The sequence below is a fragment of the Rhinopithecus roxellana genome, chromosome 1 (assembly GCF_007565055.1).
Source record: "Rhinopithecus roxellana isolate Shanxi Qingling chromosome 1, ASM756505v1, whole genome shotgun sequence".
Taxonomy (NCBI): Eukaryota; Metazoa; Chordata; class Mammalia; order Primates; family Cercopithecidae; genus Rhinopithecus; species Rhinopithecus roxellana.
In genome coordinates, this window is record NC_044549.1 from 130552339 (window position 1) to 130568547 (window position 16209).

The following is a 16209-nucleotide window of genomic DNA, read 5'->3' on the forward strand; positions in this document are numbered from 1 at the left end:
AGCTAGGTCTTCTCAGCCAGCCGGGCACAGTCACAGCCACCACCACTGCTGCCAGTTCAGGCGCTGCAGGGCACAGCACACCTGGAACCCATTAGGCCCGGCCAGGAGCTTGTTCCCTCTCAGCATAAATAGAGTCAGTGGAGTTTGTTTTGACTACTTTAAATTGTGCAGATTTTAGAGCCTGAGAATTGGAACCCCCCAATGCCCTGATGGACAAACAGACCGAGAAACAGAGGGCGAAGGCAGCAGGAATAGTCCAAGTCCAGGCTAGTTCCTTGTCACCTTCCCTGCTTAGCTGGGTCATGATCACTGCAGCCACTTTTCATGGAGTACATGCTGTGTGCATGATGCTTTTGCTCGTGGGCCTTATTTTCCCAGCAACTATGCAAGGTAGAAATTACAGTCACTGACTTCCAGATGAGGAGGAGCAATGACTTGCCCAAGGTCATTTGGCCTGTAAGTGGCAGGTCTGGATTCCATACCAGACCTGCCTGATGCCAAGGCCAGAGGGGGTCTTTCCAGGAACCACCATGGTGGGGTGGGGGAAAGCGCTCTGGGTCACTGTCAGGAACACAAGGCACACAGAGCTGCTGTTGCTCAGACCCTGACCCCAGCCCAGAGGATGGGAGTCAACGTCTGTGCTGGGCTCCTTCTCAACCAAGTCGCCAGTGCCTGACCTCAACCACCCCAGGCAGTGGTGCCCCCCAGGTCAGGGTCGGGTTGACCTTGGCAGGAGGGAGAGCCTGTGGGCCCTGGGCTGCTGCCAAGACCTCTTGAAATGAAAGGGAACCTTGTCCTGTCCCACACAGGGCTCATTCTCTGAGCACTGTCAAGCCAGCCCAGCCCTGTGGGCCAAGGCCTGATCCCTCGCGCCAGCTATTCATAGACTCATGGAAGAGCATCCGTTGCCAGGGGCAGGGCCCTTAGAAGTCCCCAAGCCCAGCCCCCAAAGTTTACATTTGTGGAAACTGAGGCCCAGGGAGAGGAGGGACTCCTTCAAGGCCACACGATGAGTTAATGGCAGAGCAGAAACTCAAATCCCATCCCTGGCTTCCTAGGCATGAGCCTTTTCCCCAGGATCCTGGGCCTCACCCCAAACAGGCAGCCCTGCCCCACACCCTCCCTCATGGAGACATCCACAGCTGTGCTCCCTGACCCCCTTTTTGCTCCCACAGAGGGACCAGCAATAAATGCTTGTTGGAGTCTCCACTTTGAACTCTTCAATCATCCCAGCTACCCCACCAAGAGGGGGGTGCCTTGGGAGGTCATGAGTACCCCGTCCCTGGGAGTGGCTAAGCAGAGTTTGGGTGTCATCTGTCATGGGGGTTGGGGAGGGGCTTTCTGCCCCTGGGAGAGGAGTGGGGATGCCACTGTCAGAGAAATGGTCTCTCTGGACCTTTCCAGCTGGCCTGACTGGGCTCCTCAGAGCCCTGGGGCAACAGATGAGACCTAGTAAGCTTCAGGCCCAGAGGCCCAAAGGGCCACCACTGCATAATTTATGGACTCCATCCTTGAGGGACTGGTATGCAGTGGGCAAGACAAATCTGGAAAGATTCTATTGGGAACCTGTGCGCTGCCCGCTCTCCCCCAGGGGCTTCTCACGCCTCTCACCGTTGAAAGCCCACACCTTCAAACAATGGCAGTTCTGGTCACTACAAGAGCCACCCAGCAAGGTCCCAGCTCTCATAGGCCTCTGATTCCATTGTCCCTTGCATCTTGGAGCATGGATCCTTGGGGACACCATCAGTGAATGGAAATCTTGGAGGTAGACAAGATTTCCTGGGAAAAGAGACCACAGCTAGAAGTTTCAAGGGGGATCAGACCAGCCTGGCCAAATTCTCCCCAGCCTGTGCCCCAGATTTGGCCCAGCCCAGTGGGTTTGTTCAAACTCAAGAGTAAGGACCTGGCCAGGTATGGTGGCTCACATATGCAATCCCAGCACTTTGGGAGGCAGAGGCAGGCGGATCACCTGGGGTAAAGAGTTGGAATCCAGCCTGGCCAACATGGTGAAACCACACATCTCTACTGAAAATAGAAAAATTAGCTAGGCACGGTGGCACGTGCCCAGCTACTCAGAAGGCTGAGGCAGGAAAATTGCTTGAACCTGGGAGGCAGAAGTTGCAGTGGGCCAAGATTGTGTCACTGCATCCAGCCTGGGCCACAAAGCGAGACTCCGTCTCACAAAAAAAAAAAAAAAAAGTGGGGACCTGGAGTGGCCCGACCCAATGCCTCCCCACATACCTCCCTAGGGATTTCCAGAGAGAACCTGAGGCCTAGAGAAGAAGGTGAGCCTTTGGGGATGGGAGGGACAGGAGAGGTGGGGGAAGCTCAGGGCAGGGGAAGCGTTGGTCAAAGTCTTACAATCTAGGTGTGAGAAAACATTACTACCCGGGAAATGAACGCATTACTGCGCTTCGGCATCCCTTCGGAGGAACAGAACATACCACAAACATCAGTCCCTTCTGCTGGTTGAAATATCTCAGTGTACCTGAATGGGGATCTGGCTGAAACCAGGTAAGGTCTGGGCCGAAGCAGGGACAGGAGCGCAGTATAAAGGGGTGCCGGGTGGTTTGGTCAACAGCCACAAGAACCTGGATGGGGAAGGAGTGAGGGGCAGGAATTGCGAGGGGAGACTAGAGGGGGAGGGCGCAGGAAACGGCCCGTGATGGACATTTGTGGGAGCAAGGCCAGCAGCTGGTGAGACTTGGGGGTTGGAACAGCAGTGGCAGTTAATGTTCAAGTGCTCATTGTTGGCAGCGCTGGGCTGGCTGGATCCTTCCTCCATGGCGCAGACCTTGGTGATGGCCAGCCAAAGCACATCCTAGGCCTCACGTGTCCCCTGGGGCAGTGGCCAACTGGGGCAACACTCAGTGCAGGAAGATACCAGCCATGGCAGGAAGGATGAGTGGGTGCAGGAGAAGCAGGCATCTTAAGACTCTTTGAAATACTGAGGGAGTGGCTTGCAAGGGTTTCCTATATCACCAGTTTGGGAGCTGCATCCACTTAATCAGCATCAGTAAAGGACAGAGGGGATCTCTAGATGCTGCGAACACCCAAGAGGCAGACACAAAATAAACCATGGCCTTCCACTGAGAAACTGCAGGACCAGGCACTTTCCATACTGGCACTTCACTCACTGGCATAATGGCCCTGCCAGAGAGCCAATATTATGCCTATTTCACAGATGCAGAAACTGAGGATCTGAGAAGTTCTATGACCTGCCCATGGCCACAGTTACTAAATGGTGGAGTCTAGACTTCTCACTGTCATCCTACCAGCTCCAGAACAATATCCTTTCCTTTGCCAAGCAATGAGAGGGACTGTGGTGGAGTGTCAGAGGGTGCCAAAGTGAGGTGGGACCTTTGTAAACATCCACTTCAACCTCACGGCCCAGCATCCTGCACCCTGGGGGATGGAGACCGAGGCCTGGAGAGGTGAAATAACTTGTGTGAAGTCGCATGGTTCCCCAGGAGTTGAACCAGGCCTCAATCCATGGCAATAAAAGTGTTCTGAATTGTAGACAAGTGGGGCCCCCCTTCCCCATGGATCTGTCACAGCCGTGAGGGCTGGGCTCCAATAGTTGTGAGGCCTAATTCTCAGACCCCTCCCCCACCACACAAACACCTGTTGTTTCGGGGGGCTAGAGGCAGAACCCTCTGGGCAGGACGCTGCCCCTCGAATCAGCCTTTCCTCTCCTGAAGTCCATCTGATGGTCTGCGCGGCGCCCCCACACTGGCCCCCAAGGGACCCTGGGTCTCTGCTTTTCGTCAGGCCTGAGACGTTGGTGGGATTGATTTATGAAAGGAGCCCCTACCCCTCCTCCCCCTGAGCCCCTGGTCCTCCTCCCCCTTCTCCTCCTCTTCCTCTTCCCACTCCTCCTCCTCCGCCTGACTGCCTGCTCAGTTTTCCACAGAGTCAGGATTTCCCTGGGGCTGGGGGCTCCAAGCCAAGAACAACAGAAGACCGGTTCCCCCACCTCTCCTGCCCCTCCCATCCCCCTCCAGCTCACTCCCCCGCCACAGCAGGTCCCCACTTCGTTGAGAGGAGGGGTTGAGAGTGGAGGTCCAGGTCCAGCCTGAACCTTAAGGAAGGGCCAGAAGGCAGTCACCTCCCAGCAGGCACCAGGGCTGGCCACCCCCTCCGTGGCCTGAGAAGCGCCTTTCTTTCAGGGCTCCCCTGGGAAGTCCACGCTGGGGGTGTGGAGACAACAGAGAGAATCCTGAGGGCTCGCTGAGGTGGGGTAGGGGGTGTTGAGAGTAGAGAACAAGACTGAGACCCACACTCAGAGGGGCAGGTCGGAGAAGATCCTAGAAATCCACGTGGTGGGGAGCAGAGAAGATTCTGGAAGCCTCCATTGGGGTGGGAGGGGGAAGGCCAGAGGCCTCTGAGACCCCACACTGGAGGCGGGTAGGAAGTAAGGTCCCCTCTGGATGCTTAGTGGGCACAGAGAAGAATAAGAAGGGGGTTCTCAACCAATCTCTGGTTCTCTCTCCATGGGGTGAGACTTGAGTCAAAGGAAAGGCTATGGAGGCAGAAAGTGGGAGTGCCTGTCATGGAAACAAGGGCAGAAGCCTGCATGATGAGGGCAGTGTTTAAGGAACGGGATGCCAGACAGACCCCAGGACTGGGGTGGCAAGAGGGAAGGGTCGGACAGGAAACAGGTCACAGCTTGTGTCTGAGTTCAGCTTCTCTCTGGCTCTGAGGCTTGATTTTGGCTCTTCAGTCTAGAAGAGGAGGTGTGGGGGCTGGGTGGCCAAGGAACCCTGTTTCCCTCCCTGAGAAGGGGCCCAGACACTCAGATCACTATAGACAGACAGACAGAGCTTCTCCCTAGAAAGCTCTCCCCAGGGCTCTGCCTGTGGCTGGCCAGCTGGACAGGAATCTGGTCCTGGCCGAGGAGCCTAGTGTCCTGTGTCTGGCCACTCCCCGCTTAGTCAGTCCATCCCTAGCTGCCTCCACCGCCCCTCCATCAGCCCAGGCCTCCACCCCTCTCAGTGGCATGAACCTGGGTGACCCTCCAAGGTTGCCTGTCTCACACAACAGCTCCTTCGATGGGTCTCTGAAGGCCTTGTTTTCCTCCATGCATGCTCCTGCCTGGCCCTGCAGTGAACCCCTAGTTCAGTGTGTGACCCAGGCCTATCCTCAGCTCTGACTAGAGAGGAGAGGCATTCCCCTAGCAACCCTGCGAGAGGCCCCCAGAGACCCCCCTAGTTAGGACAGGGAGTGAGAACGCACTTGTTAAGGCACACCCCAAAGCCTCAGAGATTCACCCCTCCCTCCCTAGCCCCCAGCCCAGTTCATCCCTGGAGCTGCTGGCATGGGACTTAGAAGGGAAAGAGAAAAGTAAGAATGAATACTCGCTGAGCTGGGGAGCCACAGGGCCTCTTCTGCTCCATAAAAGAGCAGTGACAGGACTGTGGCAGGGTCACAGCTGGGTGGCCCTGGAAGGTGTCAGCAATGGACTGGATCCCTTAGCTCCAGGACAGGCCAGAGGGTGGCTGGGGCTCCTGGCAGCTCCCTCCTAGGTCGTGGCAGGCAGCCCACAGCGTGGCAGGAAGAACAGGGACAACTGCCCCCTTTTTCCCATCAGAGTCCAAGGTTGGGCTCCTCTTGGGGCCACACATCAGAGTCCTGTCCAACCCCTCCCCTGCTCAGCCAGGGCCCAACCTCCTCCACTCCCACTGTACTCTCGGCCCCAGGCCAAATCTGGCCAATTTGTTCTGAGACAGGGTTCTGGTTTCATAGCCTCATTTGAATGATTTCCAACCAGAATTCCTGCCTCCTCCTTTGCAAAGCTCTGCCCTCCCCTCCCCCCAGCCTCCCTTCTGCCTGAGCTGCTGCCTCAGCCAAGGCTGGTGTGGAAGGAGAAGGGATGACCCCCACACACACTTGAAATGACACCACTGTCCCCGCCACCCCTTCCTGGGCACTTCAGCCTCTACGCAACTTACAGTCCCCAAAGAGAGGCCCCTGCAGACTGGCCACTCGTGCTGTCTGCCTCAGGCTTGAGAACGTGGGAGCTCAGGCTCTGCTGGTTGCCCCTTTGAGTACCTCAGTCACCCTGCCTGTGCCAGGAGCAGATGATCTAGAGCTGAGCCCAGTGTCCGGCCTTGACCACAGGAGAGTTTAGCTGCCACAGCAGAGCCAATCACTATCCCAGGAACCATCCCCGCCTGCCCCTTAACACATCCTCTATTCCCGCAGGAGCAGAAAAGTCTCCCTTTCAGATCCCATAGCAAGGGTATCAAGAGGAAGCTGCTCCTTATGCACAGGCAGAGCTGTGAAAAAAAAATTCCAGGCAGCCCCCAGGGTGCTGTTTCGTGCTTCCTAACACTCCTTACCAATGGGCAGATCATGCAGAGCTCCCGTTCCCCCACCTCTTTCCAGAGACTGGGTTGTGATCCACAGTTAGATCCCCATGGAGTAGGAGGTCTCTCTCCAGGCCCTTTGCCCAGAAGGTAGACAGAACACATTTTCTCCTTTTGTTTACAAAAGAGGAGTATGAGGCCCAGAGATATTTAGCAAATTGTCTAAGGTCACACAGCAGGACCTGACCCACAGGCCCATGTGCCTACCACACTACACCGCAGGGTGTGGGCCATGGAGGGCACTCCCACCCAGGAGGCCTGGACCTCCTCCCTGCTAGGGCCTGCTGAGCCACCATCTGCAAACCCCTCCCCTGGGAGGTGATCCTGGAGACGGGTCCAACAATCTGTTCTACATTCAGGTGTGTCATTTCCCGAGCCCTCAGGTGGGGCCTGGGGCTGGGTATGGCTCTGTTGGCACTGCTTCAGCATTTTCATTTTGCACAGAGAGCTGGGGCTCCTGGCGCAGAGCTGCATGCCGAGCCAGGAGTCCTGCCGCTGAGTCAAACCAAAGAGTACTCCGGCCCTCATGCCTCTAGAGCCTCTCACCGCCTCTCTCAGATCCCTGTGTGGTCCCTGTCCTCAAGGCCCTCTCTCTAAGGTACCACTCTAGTCAAGAGTCAGACACCCTGGGTTCTATCCAGGCTCTAACCCTTACCAGACATGTGACCTTAGGTAAGTTACTTCCCTGAGCCTCAGTTTTCTTGTCTGTAAAATGGAATGGCCAGGCATGGTGGTTCACACCTGTAATCCCAGCACTTTGGGAGGCCAAAGCAGGTTGATCGCTTGAGCTCAGGAGTTTGAGACCAGCCTGGGCAACATGGTAAAACACTGTCTCTACTAAAAATACAAAAAAAAAGAAAAAAAAAGTAAAACTGAGTAATAAAGTCATCCTTGCAGGATTGCTGTGAAGATGAAATTACATAAACAGTCTAGTGTAAGACAGTCTTTCTCCACCTATCCTATGTTCAAGGTCAGTACAAGCCAGTTTAGGAAGAGGAAATGCCTCCAGCAGAGCCAAAAGCCCAGGTGTTGAATATTGTCAATATCTGCAAGACCCAAGGCAAGCTTTCCAGCCTCTGTTCTTCCATCTGAAAACGTTTCAATGTGATGGAGAGAAAATGAAAGAAGGGAGGTGAAAGAAAGTAGTGGGGAGGAAAAAGGTACAAATCCCAGTTCCTGGCTCCCTTTAATCCACATGCTCCACATCAAGGTCCAGCTGTGGGAGAAGTCCTGTTCCTGGGGATGGGCTGGGGGAGGAACCCTCTCCCCACTTCCTCCCAGGGCAATTCTGGGGTCTCCGTGACTCATCCTCCACAACAATCAACTCTTCTTTGTTTCATACAGAGCTGGGTGCCCTGCCTGCTGGCACCTGGCCCAGAGATGGAGGGTCGGGCTAGAGGGAGGGGCTCCAAGGCTAGCTCCTGCCCCCATCTGCACCCTGATGCTACTTCCTCCAGCTCTGGCCTTCGGAAATCTCCAAGGACCTGAGCCTGTGGGAGCAGGAAGCAGGAGGGGGCTTCTCAAGGAGAACCCTATGAGGCCGTGCTAATGCCCAGAGGCCATGAGGACCCTAGACCATGATGCCATCATCCCCCATACCAAACTCACACTTCTTCCTAAACAGGCACAAAGTGAAACTTCCTTAGTTTATCTTCCCCTACCAAAAATGAAATCTACGTATTTTATTATTTCTTGAAGGCATTTGTGCTTTCTTTGCAACATCTTGTTTTATTCTCTCAGTGACCATGTGAGGTAGATGTTGCTGGTTCATTTTACAAACGAGGAAAGTCAGAAAGGTTAAGTGAAATTGCCCAAGGTCACACAGCTCCTAGGTAGTAGAACTGAACTGAAGGCCTGCAACTGGGCCTATCAGACTATGAACTGGGGATTGCCACCACTTCTCCAGATGCCTTTGGGGGTAGGTCCTATCTTTTACCTTAGCAAGGCTTCATTGCTTCCTCCCTGCCTGAATGCTACTTCCTAAAAAGCACTTTTCTACCTGGGAATAGATATGGCTGTCCTGGCAGCCGCACAAAACACTCCTCCTCTTTTCTGTGATGCTGATAAGTTTCCCACTCTAATCACAACCCTCCAAACCTGGCATCTGCTTGTGTCCTGGGGTTTCAGGATTAAGACTGTTAAAGAGATTATAACAGGGGAGAGAGGGAGAAGCCATCCACACATCCATTCATCCATCCTTTTACTCATCCACTCATTGACCAAACCATTCATTCATCTAGCCATCCTGCTATCTAGTCCTTCAATTATCCATCCATTCATTCATCTTTTCATCCATATGCCCATTGTCTACCCATTCATCCATCCTACCATTCATTCATCTTTCCATCCACCCATATATTTATCTACTCATCTATTCATTCACCAATTCATCTACTTGTCATTTATGCTTGTGTATTGATTTAGTTTTCATTTCTTCTTTTATCCTTCTTTCTACTCATCCATTCCTCTATCTATTCATGTATTTCTCTACCTACCCATCCATCCATCCATCCATCCAAGCATTCCCTCATCCACACACCTGTTTGTCTATTCTTTCATCCATCCACCATTCATTCAACCCTCTATCTATTCACATGTCCATTTCTCTGTCCACTCATCTACCCATCATCCATTCAGCAAACTATTCATCATTCATACATGGTTTACTCCTCTAGTCATCCTTCCATTTATCTTCTGATCTACCCATTCATTTACCCATCAATTTACCTACTTGTCCATATGTACATCAACATACACATATTTTACTCATCCATCCATCCAGGTACTATATCCTCACGTCCATTACTTCATTCATCTATTAATTCATTTATGTTAAATGGAACAACCTAATAAGGTTCTTAGCACAGTGCCTGACACAGTAAGCGTTCAGTAATGGTAATTGTAGTAGTTCTTATTCTAAGATTTCATTTGAGAAGCTGATGGTGTGGGAGTAGACAAACAGGAACGTTTACAATGCGGTGTGGCGAGAGCTCTTGGAGAGGCGTGAACAATGCCTGCATGAGCAGCCAGGAGGCATATTCACTCATACCCACCTCAGCCTCCCCTTCTCTCCACAACTCTCCCAGGCAATCCTGCCCACTATCCGTATTTCATCCCGGGCTTCCATGCTGTGCCTAGTGACTCCAGTTCAGATATTCAATGGCTTACGAGGCATCTCTCCTTGCAAGCCTCAAACTGAACTCATTATTCTCCTTCGCACTTACCATTCCTTCTCCTGTACTTTCTGGATCCACAAGTGGAGCCAAAGTATGCCCTACTGCCAGTCCCCAAAATCACCCAAGCTCAGACATCCATTATCTCTCCCCTACCACACCCCATCAGTCACCAAGCACGTTGCTACTTACCTTTGCAAGATCATTCACACCTGCCACCTTGGCAGCACCTCCTCCTCACCCCATCTCCAACCAGGACCTTCTTACCCTTCACCTAGACTGTGGCATCCTTCTCTGCCTTCCTGCCACTATCTCTACATCCTCCAGTCCCTCCCACACCTGCCTCACTCCACTTCCTTAAACACTGTCCTCATGATGGCACGATCCTCAAAATCCATCAGTGACACCCAGAATATTCCTACGTCACCCTGTCACATTTCCTTCTCCTCCTCTGGCCTGTGGGCTCCTCAAGGGGGCTCACTTATCTCCACTGCCTGGCAAAGAAGTCTCAGTGAGTGTTTGTTGAGAGGCTGCATTATTTTAGTACATTTGAAGGTGAGAAACTCTGCTGAGAATGGAAGAAGGTACAACTGGGGACTTGAGTAGTGTAGAAGAGTCTGTACCAGCTGCTGTGGGGGAATGTTCCTGGAAATTAGCAAAACAAGAAAAGGATTATTCAGAGAGATGGTGGTGGGGATGTTTGGGAGTGGGTGTAATTCAGGTTGGGCTGGGAGAGAGGAGCATCTCAGAAGGTCCACAGTTGGGGAGAAGAAGGGGTTTGGGGACCAGATTTTGAAACTAGGCAGAGAGGAGGAATGGATAAGAGCCTGCAGTATCTGACTTGCAATCTTAGAGGAGATGGCTACGTGATGACCAGGCTCAAAGGGTAGCCCAGTGTGCTATCAGGAGGCCAACTAGGAATGGAGGAAGTCACGGCAGGTGAGAGGTCAGCATCTGTGTAGGTAAGCCACGAGGTTGGAGCCAAGAAGAATCTGGTCAGCCAGATACCAAGTTTCAGAAGCCGGAGTGTGAGCTGACCTGGGCTTGGAAAGGCCATGGGAGGTGCTGGGAAGAAGGCAGGAGCAGGGAATCTAAGAGAAGACCTCTGTAACAGAGGGGGCTTCGAAAGGAAGTGCAGGGGATGTTTGGAGAACAATGGCCAGGAGTGGTGCTGAGGTGGCTGTGGGGAAGGAGTGGCAGGGTATGTGGGAGGCAGTGGTGTCTGGCCAAAGCCAACTCCAGTACCCCTCACATTCCTGCGGACACACCCTTTCTGGTCCCTTCAGGCAAGTGCCACCTTTCTTACCTGTCCCAAGTTCAGTGCCCCAGAAGGGAGAGGGATTCAGGGACAGTTGACTCTTCCCTTTCTCCTTCTCTCTGCCAAGCCAGGACAAAGTAGGGAAGGAGGTCTCTTCAGCCCCCAATAGTCAGGGTCAGGGCAGCCACCTCTGGGCTGATGTCACCACAGGCCTCCAGCCACATCCTGAGTCTGTTTTCATTCCTGCTTTATGAGATGGGAATAATGAATGAGAAACAGAGAGGGGCAGGGAGAGACAGTGGAGGGAGAGAGCCCCTTGCCCATCTGCCCCACCCCAAGCTAGAACCTGGGCTATGCTCCTGAAAAGTGCCTTCAACGCCTCGGTGCCCAGCTTCCCTCCGATCTCTCTCCTCTCTCTGAAAAAAACAAAGCTGAGGCAGCCCTTAAAATGTGTGCAAGTTAGGGGCAGGAGGGGTCACTCTGAGGTGGGCAGGAAGGGCCTGAGTGTGTCATCCAAGTGGAGCACTTCTGGATTCCCCTGGACCCCTTCCTAGGTATCCTGATGTAGGGGGAAGAACACAGAACTGGGGACAGGGTAGGTGGGATCTGGATTTTGTCTTTGCCAGGAACTGCCTCCGTGAGCTTCAGTAAGTCATTCAACCTCTCTGAGCCTTTTCTTGGAAACAGGCATAGAGTGCATCACGTACTCAGAAACCCTTGTGGACAGATGTACCTTGCAGCAGGGAAGAAGTGGAGCAAAGGGCTGAGGAAGCAGCAACATAGAGGGTGCCCAAGGAACTCTGTGGAACCAAGAACTGCTGAGACCAGAAGCCCAAGACTGCTCCTCTGAGCTGCGAGAAGCGGGTGGCCCCCGGCTGGGAATGACTTACGGAAAAGGGAAGGCTTGGGCAATATCATATGTTCATGACCCTGTTCCTTCCTCATCCTCTGAGTTGGAATGAGGGCCCCTAGCCTGCCCTGCTCTCATCGGCCCTAGAACTTTTGCATACAGCACTCCCTAGTCTCCTCTTGCTAACTGCAACACAGCCACCAAGATTGAATTCAAGAATTCAATCTTGAATTGAGGCTCAGTGGCCAATTGAATTACAGGCTCAGTGGCTCACGCCTGTAATTCCAGTACTTTGGGAGGCCAAGGCAGGTGGATCACTTGAGGTCAGGAGTTTGAGACCGGCTTGGCCAACATGGTGAAACCCTGTCTACTAAAAATACAAAAAAAATTTAGCCAGGCATGGTGGCAGACTGAGGTTGCAGTGAGCTTAGATTGCGCCACTGCACTCCAGCCTGGGTGACAGAGTGAGACTCCATCTCAAAGACAGAGAGAGAGAAAAAAAAGAATCACCGGGGGCCAGGCGCGGTGGCTCAAGCCTGTAATCCCAGCACTTTGGGAGGCCGAGACGGGCGGATCACGAGGTCAGGAGATCGAGACCATCCTGGCTAATACGGTGAAACCCTGTCTCTACTTAAAAATACAAAAAACTAGCCGGGCGACGAGGCGGGCGCCTGTAGTCCCAGCTACTCGGGAGGCTGAGGCAGGAGAATGGCGTAAACCCGGGAGGCGGAGCTTGCAGTGAGCTGAGATCCGGCCACTGCACTCCAACCTGGGTGGCAGAGCAAGACTCCGTCTCAAAAAAAAAAAAAAAAAAAAAAAAAAAAAAAAAAAAAAAAAAAAAAGAATCACCTTCTTGGGCAGCCCTTTTTGACAGTAATTTGGCCTAGGTCCCTTCCTTACAGCACTTGGAAGTGCTTATCCAGGTATAGAACGTACCCCGTGGCACTTACCACATTGTATTCGTTGCTTTACATATCAGGGACCCTCTCAGCTGTGCACACCTCTAGGGAGTGGGGGCTGTAAGCTGGTTTATCTCCACATCCCCAGCTCCTTACACTGGATCTGGTCTATAGAAACCCCCCAGTGAAAGTATGTTGAATAAATGAATGAGTGGGGGAGTGAATTAAGATATGCTCAGGGTCAGACACGAAAAGATTAAAAGGACCTGGAGGGTAATGGGGGGTCCCAGCTCCCTCTGCTGGGCATCAAATAACTGGTCAGAGAGCCCCCAGCCCTGCCCAAGACTAGCTGAAATCCCTAGAACTGTGATTTAGTTCCACAACACTCAACTTGGCTTCTGTAACATTTACCTCCACCTGTAATTAGATACAATTATCTGCATGTATATTTGAATCACATCCCTGTTCCCTATTAGACTTGAAGCTCTTTGAAGCATTGATCTTCTCTGTTCTTGCTCATCGCAGTATCCCCAGTGCCCAGCACAATGCCTGGCACACGGGAGTTCTCTAGTATACACTTGAAGAATGACTACTGGGGGGAAACAGTTCCATTTCCCCAAGCAGGCCCAGGATTAGTGTGCTGAGAAAAAGCCAGAAGCCATGAACCACACTCGCCCTCTCAGCAATGCGCCACATTCCCATGGCCTTCAAACCACCCAAGCCCCAGCAGCCCTACCCCAGGAACTGATCCAGGGCCTGGGGTAGGCCTGCAGCAAAACGTCCAGGAGCCCCATGGGTGGGACCTCTTTCTCTGCCCCTTTAGTTTCCTCACCCTCTTCCCTTCCAGAGAGACCTAAATGGAGTTGATTGATTTCTCCACATGCCTTGGTTTATTCTGCCCCTGCTATGTGCCAAGCACTCTTCAGCATTTTCCTATTTGCTTCTGTATTTTCTTCAAACTTCATACAAATAAAAAATAGCTAACATTTTTGAGCACTTCCTGGCACATAGTTTACATGTATTAACTGATGTAACAATCTCATGATATAGAAATGATAACGATACCTTTTTATCACTGAGGGCATTGAGGCAGAGAGGTATAGAAACAAAAGAGCTGGGCTTTGAACCCTGGTCTGCCCGTACATAAATAGGCAGCCCTTCCCAGGACACTACCCACATTTTCTGGATTATAATCCAGGGTCTGGCCACTCAGGCTTACATCTAAGGACTCGTGTCCAGGTCCCTCTCCCTCACCTGCTGTCCTGGGCACCTCTCCCTGTGCTCAGGGGCTGAGCACAGACTAAAGCACCTTTGCTCCCTAGCTGTTCCTACTCTCTGAGCTCAGGCATAGAGAGGGCAAGAAGTGGTTCCTCTGGGGCTATAACTGCCCCAATGGGGCAAGTGGAATGAGGGAATCAAGGGGGAGCAGCCCCTTCCTAAGCCTCAACAACCCCTCACCCCCACCGGCTTCCTTTTAGCCCTAACTTGGGAGATCGAATTTTCTGCCCCCAGGAAGTGTGTAAGTAACCAAAGCTAGGCCTACTAAAATCTCATTCCCTCTCACTCCTTATCTGTCCCCAGAAGAGCCAGACAACTCCTGAGGCGCCCACTCTCTTCTGTCTCTTCCTCTGCTTTAATCATAGCCCTCCCTCCTTGCAACCCTGCTGGGGTGTCTGGGGACTCCTCCCAGCCCTTTCCAGTGAGACACAGGTTAGCTAGGTTAAGCGGTTCGGGTAGGACGTGCGCTGGGGGCGGGAGGCGCCTTCCAGGAAGGGGATGGCTTTTCTTCCCTCTCTGCATCCTTTCCCCTAGGCTCTGAGGGCGTAGGGGCTTGGAAGGTGGGGCCTAGAGAGTCAAGTAACTGAGGACGAAGGACTGTGAGTGAGGGAGTAAGGACTACGGTGTGGTGTTGCTTGGGTCAGTGTAGTGTGTCCGTCAGCTGTTTCTGTGGGCCAGCGGCAAGGGAGGGCGCGCATGCAGGCGAGGATACCTGGATACAGGAGGAGCGAGGTATACTTGGTGGCTGCACAAGGCACAGCCCACAGAGTACCTTACTTCCCCTGGACCGCTGGGCTCAAGACGTCCCTCGAGATCCTCGACCTGGGGCGCACAGTCCAAGAGTTCCCCTGATTGTCTGGCTCCCAGGGCCCCTCTCGCCTTGGCGCTAAACGACCAAGATCTTGCCCTCCCTGCGGACCCAGTAGAGGGCGATGTCACACCTCTGCGGGTGAAGCCCCCACCCCAGCATCTCTGCGCCCTCCACCGAGACTTCCGCTATAAAAGTCAAGGCGAGGGCATAGGATGGCGAGGGCGGCTTCGCAGGACTCACGGCCCACGGATCCCTCCCCAGCCCCTAGCTTCGAGAGTAGGAAGTGGACCCTTGAGCAGGAGTTCAGCGCGCCCCCTCCGCTTTATTTGCGCCTGCAGCCGGGGAATGCCGAGTGGCTGTGCAGGAGGCCATTCGGCACCGCGTCCCCTCCCCCGGCCGCCCGCCACACCTCGCCCCGTTGACAGCTCCGGCGCCTAGTCCAAGGGCCACCTCGCGCCCCCGCATCGCCTGCCCCCGCATCGCCTGCCCCCGCCCCGGCCCCGCAGAGCCCCTCCCCTACTGGGGGAGGAAGGAGGCCTACGCCGAGAGTCTGCGTTCCCTCCTCTCCCCTCCCCTCCCCGCGTCCGCCCCGGGGGACGCCGAGAGCGTAGCCGTGCGGGGCGCCCCTCCCCCGGGCCGGCTGCGGCGGCGCGGCTGGGATCCGTGGGGGGAATACTAAGGAGCGGGCGCCGCCGAGCAGCCCCAGCGCGGGAGCGCGCGATGAGGGACGGGGGCGGCCTGGGGAGCCCGCGCCGCCGCCAGCTGTGCGGGGGCCTCTCCCCGGCTCCTCCGATCGCCGCCGGCTTCCGCGGCCGGGAGTGCGCCACGCAGCAGACACTGCAACCTTCGCCGGCGGCCGCCTCCACGCGGCCTCCCTGGGCCTCCACCCCGGAGCCTGAAATCACGGTCGCATGCTTCCAGGCCTGCGGCTCCGCCGACCCCTAGGTGCAGTCTCTCGCTTAGATTTCCCCTGGGAAGCTCTGCGCTGCCTGGACGTGTCCAGGGAGAGGTGCGGGGCCGCGACACGTGAACCGCTTATCTACATGGCGCGGTGTCTGTTCATGGCTCTGTGCCGACTCAGGGACCCTCTAATTTCGGCTGTGCAGATCTCTCGGAAAGCACAAAGGTTTGCTGCCCAGGGATCCCTCCCGACACTGGGAACATGACTGCACTTCCCCCCTCCCCCAGCCTGTTCCTGCGTCCGACGGGCCTCTGAGGGCCCCCCACCACGCTTTCTCCTTTGGCATTTCCAGAAGCTGTTTTCCTAACCCTCTCCCTGGTTCTTGTTATTTATCCTCTGAACCTTTCAAGTATGCAGGCAGTCTCTGGGTGGGAATCCCAGCCGCGGGCCTCACTTACTGGCTCAGCGACTTTGGGCAAGTTACTTAACCTCTCCTTTTCCTCTTCTGTAAAGAGTAGTTAAAAATACTTCCTTGCCTGGCTGGGTTGTTGTGAGATTAAATAAGATCCGTGTATAAATGGGGCATTTAGCCCAGCGCCTGGGCATAGGAAGCGCACAGTGAGGAGCAGCCGGACTTCCGGGCCTCGGCCTCTGAACACCAGTGGCTCTCC